Source organism: Vombatus ursinus, unplaced genomic scaffold (assembly GCF_900497805.2).
Source record: "Vombatus ursinus unplaced genomic scaffold, bare-nosed wombat genome assembly UNPS02014832.1, whole genome shotgun sequence".
In the NCBI taxonomy this organism is placed as follows: Eukaryota; Metazoa; Chordata; class Mammalia; order Diprotodontia; family Vombatidae; genus Vombatus; species Vombatus ursinus.
The window spans coordinates 24166156-24172235 of record NW_020954610.1 but is presented as its reverse complement, the minus strand read 5'-3'; the positions used below and the strand labels follow the sequence as shown (position 1 = coordinate 24172235).

General features: G+C 36.1%; 1 pseudogene; it reads right to left on the bottom strand.

Annotated features, from left to right (window-relative positions):
• Positions 1–3725: 3725 nt before the first annotated feature.
• Positions 3726–5662, bottom strand: LOC114025720 (annotated as a pseudogene).
• Positions 5663–6080: the final 418 nt, after the last annotated feature.

Genomic DNA, 6080 nt, shown 5'->3' with positions numbered 1-6080 from the left:
AGGCTAAATATAGGGATTATTTTAAAATGGACCATAGATTGGAGCTGGATGGCCTGTTAAAGATAATTTAGTGCCCTCATTTTAGTGATGAGAAAACCATGGCCCCGAGAATTGTAACTTGGTCAAGCTCACACAGTTTCAGAGCTAGCCTTTGAGCTCAATCAAAGCATCATAGATGTAGACCTAGAATGGACCTTAAAGATCATTGCATACAAAGACCTACTATTATAGATTACAAAACTGAGGTACAGAGGTAAAATTGATTTCCCAGAGTCACACATATAGGAAGTGACTGAGATTGAATTTGAGCTCAGGTCTCATGGACTCCAAATCTGATGTACTGTCCACTACTCCAAACTGCCTCTTATTTAACATTCTGCCAAATCTTGGATTTCTTGGAATTTGCTTTGCATGGGACTTACCATGATCTTAATTTCGATAGGTTCTTAAGAAAGACTAATTTGTTAACATTTTTAACAGAGATTAGGATTTAACATATGTAGGAACTAAATAATGAAACAAATAACTGGAACTACCAAAAAGTATATAGAGTTTGAAAAAATACAGTATAAGAATCTGAAAATACTGATAATACCTATTGAAACAAAGTTGGACCCAGTAGGAGTCATTTGTTTACACAATGTATTTTTTTCTTCTTTATCACAACTCAATTAGATATAAATAAAACCATGTAAGCAGATCATACTTATCAATTTCAAATGAGAAGAAATAGAATTAAAGTATGAAAAATGAATAGGTAAAGTTTTCCTAGGAATATTTGCTTCCACCAAAAGGAGCTCATTAACCTAAAAAGAATATCTCACTTGTAGATGGAGGTATGGAGTGTTTTTGAGGAAGGCCATAGAGTTCTTGTTGATTATTCCAAGCATGATCTCCCTAGCAGTCTACTAGGGAACCAATACAAAGAATACACATTGTTTAATAACATGCAGCTATATGCCTCACTTTTTTTTTTGAAAGGGCTCTGCAAGTCATAGGGCATGGGGAAAAGAGTCATTTCTGATGAACAGAGTGTGGATGGTGAATCAAGTGCTGAAAACAATCAGTAGAACAGCTTTTGTGGTTTCATTGTGAGAATTCCAATTGTCAGGACTTTATATTGAGGAACTCTGGGGTACTACAAGCCCTGTGTTGTGGGTTAATGCAAAGAACAAAAGTCTAAACTGAAGGTCAGTTTTCTTTTCAGTCTCACATTTTAGGGACCTTGCTATAGCTTTTGTTTTTAAACTCTCCATGTGGATATTTTCCAATATTAATTTCTTTCAATATAGAGATATCCAAGTCAGAGTTTTACCACAATGCAGGGTAAAGTAAAGCTAGACAAACATGTGTATGGCATTCTTTCACACAAAGTGTTTGTGGGTGCCCAGAGCAAAGCACAGAATAAGAAGAGCTCATAATGAACTTTGTTTGTTAATCCAGACCAAAAGATTTATTAGTTGTTGATGACTTGGTCATTAAGATTTAAAGTCACATTTTTAACCTTGGTTAGTCTTAGAAGCTCTCAAAAATAAACTGTCTCCAATTGTGAAATAGAACTCACGTATTCAAAGGAGTGAATACATTTTCAATCCCAATTTATCTCTTTTTGACAGCACATCCCAAAGTTCCTGCCGGCTTCTTGCTACATTAGAGAGTGATCATGAATGTCAAGTTTTGATGGGCACCATGAGGACTCTTCTCTGTAATCTGTAGTCCATGTGGATATTTCTGATATGATTAACTGTGACATATAGACATTTTCCATATAAAGATTAATTGCTTTAGCAATTGCCCATTACTGAATGGTTTCACTGTGACTGCACAGTTTTAGTTAATACTTCAGGAAGTATTTCCCATGATAATTTGATTATTTTCTTTCTTCTATATTTTCCAAGAGATATCTTTAGTTTTATTTTATTTTATTTTAGGTGAAATAAAACATTTGCAATGTTGACCACAAATATAATGTGAGTCAACAGAGTTATTGAGCTGTTTAAATAGATAAGGAACTTAAGTTGAATTAAGAGAGGTCACACTGAGATAGCATGGCATAATAGCTTGAGAACTGTCCTCAAGCCCTGTCTCTGACACATTGGCTAAGATTAAATCACAATCTCTCACTGCTCCAAATCAGTGGAATCAGACATGCTGCCTACAGGGCTTTTGAGGACCATGACACTCCCCAGTTGGGCCAGAGCCACATTAAAATATAATTTGAAAATATTTAACAAAATGAATTAAATATAATAAAAACATAGATAACATCAATGTATGATTTTCTAAGCCAATATGTGATTTGTGAGACTGTGCAAATCACTTAATGTCTTTCAGTCTCAGTTTTCTTATCTGTAAAGTGAGGAAAAAAAACATCTCTCATAGGGTTGTTCTGAGGATCTTGGCATTTTGCAAAAACTAAATATGTTTAGCTTTTACTAATTAGTAGTTTCCTTATCTGCAAAACTTGAACTGGACTCTACCATGATCGTGCTCAATGAAAACCTCATCATCAGGAAAATCATTAACCTGCAAGATTTCATAACTTTGGTATTCAAACTTCATCACTACATTAGGTATACTTAGCCCCTCAGATTCAAGGGCTGGAAGATAGATCAAAGAACTCCCAAAACCTCCATTTAAAGAGGGTTCCCAGGTCAACCAATTCTTGATTTTCTACAAGCTGCTCTTCTTGGTCTGGAATCCATCATACTGCAATGCCAGCTACCTTCTTTCCCTGCATATCTTCTCCCCACTTTTCATCTTTGTTTTGGATGTTGCCTTTCCGCATTAGGTTGTAAGCTTCTTGAGGCTAGGGGCTGTGTTTTTCTCATTTATATCTTCATCACTTAAAGCAGTGCCTGGCACATACCACTGAACTCACCAGTCTAATCCTTAACTCTCTCCCCTAAAACAGTTTATAGGATCATACATTTAGAGCTGAAAGAATGTTTATAGATCACTGAATTCTAGTTAAATCTTTTTATATACAAATACTCTGGAGCTCTGAGAGGATAATGACTTGCCAAAGGCAACACAGGTAATAGAGATAAAGCATAAGATCTAAGAAAGTTGATGCAGCATAGTAAAAGAGGGCCAACAATGGAATTAGGATGATCTGAGTTGAAGTCCCGCGTTCTAGATCCTGGGCTGTGTGGATCTGAGGAAGTGACTTAATTTCTCTGTGATCCAGGCAATCCTTAATAAGTTATAAGCCAAATTCATTGGTACAAAAAAGTTTCACATAAGTATTTACACTTAGGAAATAATGGGTCCGAGAGGGAAAAAAAATAATATGGCTATTGTATCTCATGAGAATCAATATTCTGTCTATTGTTAGCACTAATATATTTGAGCAACATTGACAAAAAAGAGCATTGAGAGGATATAAATGAGAATATTGAGAGTATGTAAAAATAAGCCATAGGAGGAATGGTCAAAAGTAGTGGGAACTGTAGCAGATTGTAAAAGAAAAAAAAAATTAGAGAGGAAATAATGACTTTATTTTTTTTACATTCAGGGAACTTTATTTGATAAAATGCTAAAAAAAAAAAAAAACCGTGCAGATTTGTTGGCTTTTGCCATTTTTAACAGGAGTGATTCTTCGGTGGAGACCTAGAGAAAGTTTTCATTTGGATGTTCCATAAAACAAATTTTAAAATGGAATAAAGCTGTTGTCCATGAGTGTTGCTTTGCCAAGGTCAACAGTTACATAAGAAAATGCCAAATTATCCCAGATTTAGTGCACAACACACAGCACTGAGTTTTATATTTAAACAGAATATTGATATGTCTTCATTAAATATAATAAAATATAATGAATATTTTAGGGAAAACAACTTAAGTTAGATTAAGATACTTTGGGGAGATACTTTTCGGTTTTCCCTCATCTTTTAGTTAGAACATATTTTAAACCCAAAAGGACACTATTTTAACATATTCCAAACAAGCATCACAACATTTAAGCAGACATTTCTACAGTGACATTATCCTGGATTAGCCATAGTATGTCACCTGAAAATAAAGAAAACAACTATGTTGAACAGGCTGACACTGAAAATTCACATTTTGGGACATCTAGTCACAGCTGGAACCTTTCCTAAAAATGTTTGGTTCTCCTAGTCAACAACAAAAGGTCAATGAATGAGTCAAGACATTGGGGAGTCACCTGAAGAAGGAGTTTTTTTGTTTTTTCCATCAGCCATTTGTGATCTTTAAGCTCATGCTGCTACCATGGAATGAGCCCCAGAGACAGGCTACCAAAGCCTGAATCTCGAATGGCTACCTGAGAACAGGGGCCTGGAAACTTTGTTAAAGAAATATATGACATCTCTAAGCTTTATATAGGCAACACATTTCTTTTCAAGGCTTTGTCTAAGTATTTGTTGACTAGAAAACTAAAGTTTGTGGAAGAAGCCTTCATTTGCTTGCTAGTAGCAAATTGGGGGGTGGCCAGAAAATAGTACATTTAAAAATGGAGAGCAAACTCTTCAAATGAAAGTCCTGATTTTTATCCGTGATTAATTCAAATTCAAAGTGGTAGCCATAGGAAAATACAGCTGAGAATTTGTTTTCTCACCTTAAAGATGTCTATAATTTAAAGTTTCTAGAACCAAATCAGTAGCAAAATGTAAGATTTTCCTCAAAAATTAAATATATATATATATATATATATACATATATATTTTTTCTTATCAAACATCACTATTAAAATTTTATTTTTAGATTCTGGGCAGTAAAAAGTTTTTTTTTCTTTCTTTAGATTGTCATGTATTGCATATTTCCACTGGAAAGGGCTTCTTAAAAACAAGTCGTACATAAATGGGTTGCTGTGTCAGAGAGCTCAGTATCTAGAATGGTTGGTTTGAATTAGCGCCTTGCAATTATTAAGATAAAAGCCATTTACTTCTGTTAAATATTCAGTCTCTTTCAGGTCTGAATCTTCCATAATGTATTTTTATCTCCTGAAAGATTTTTGAGCAGCATATATTCCAAGAATAAGAAATTGTCTTGACAATGATATTTACTCCAGTGGCATCTTGAAGTAGATGTGCTACGTTCATCTTGGAGAATAATCTAGAGTTTTCAGGACTCAGAACAAAACTGTGTTTGGTTTTTTTTACAGGTTTGCAGCTAGTGTTTTCTTTATTATGTTTTTTTCAAAAAAACTGGTGTGAGATGCAAACATCCTCTGTTATTTGTTGTACTGGTACTTTTTGAAAGACAAGCTTAAAAATATGCTCATAGCTGAGACTGGCCTTAATAGGTGAAACAGCAGCAGTTTCTCTCATACTGGTTAAACTATCAGACTGCAGACAGCTACAATAGGTTGTGACACATCCATTTAAATCAGGATCACTCTCGTGTATCCCTGGTGCTGCCCACCACTCCAGAATTTCTAGGGTGCTCAAAGTGTCAGACTAGTCAGAGCTGCCCTGAAACCTTCAAAGTCACCCCAGGAGCTGTTTTGTTCTATGGAACTCAAATGGCTACTGTCAGAAATGTTAGGTTCTGATGCAGCAGTGGGGACAGCAGCATTTCTTGGTTTGCTTTCCAACCATGGCAGAACAGAGTTGACTATTTTCGCCACCCCTTCATCACAGCCTCTGCTCTCATGTACATAATTCCCATGCTTCCATTTGGAGTCTCCCTGACAAAAGCTCATTCCACTGCCTCCACCTGGTCACCTAGGGAGGCCCCACTGAAAATCTCCTAATCTTGGAGATTTCTTGCTACTAGGTGCTGATCCTGCATTTTCAGCAAGAAAAATCTTCAGGGGAAATTAAAAAAACAAAAACAAAAAGAAAAACAAACAAAAACAATCCAGCTCTGCTACCAAGGAGAAGTCAGTGGTGCCCATCCGGAGAGGTTATTCATTTCTTCATTTGACCTGAAGGAAAGAGACTGAAGTATATTCACTTGGATGGTAGAGTGGGTGGCTACCCAACTTGGGGAGTTCAGCTTTTACATTCAGGGAGCTGCCCCAGGGGACTCTTCCAATTTGGCCACATAATGTTGTAGGCTGTACTATTCCTCCCAGTCCACCAGCAGCCCTGGCCAGGGGGAGGACTGGGTCAGGCCTG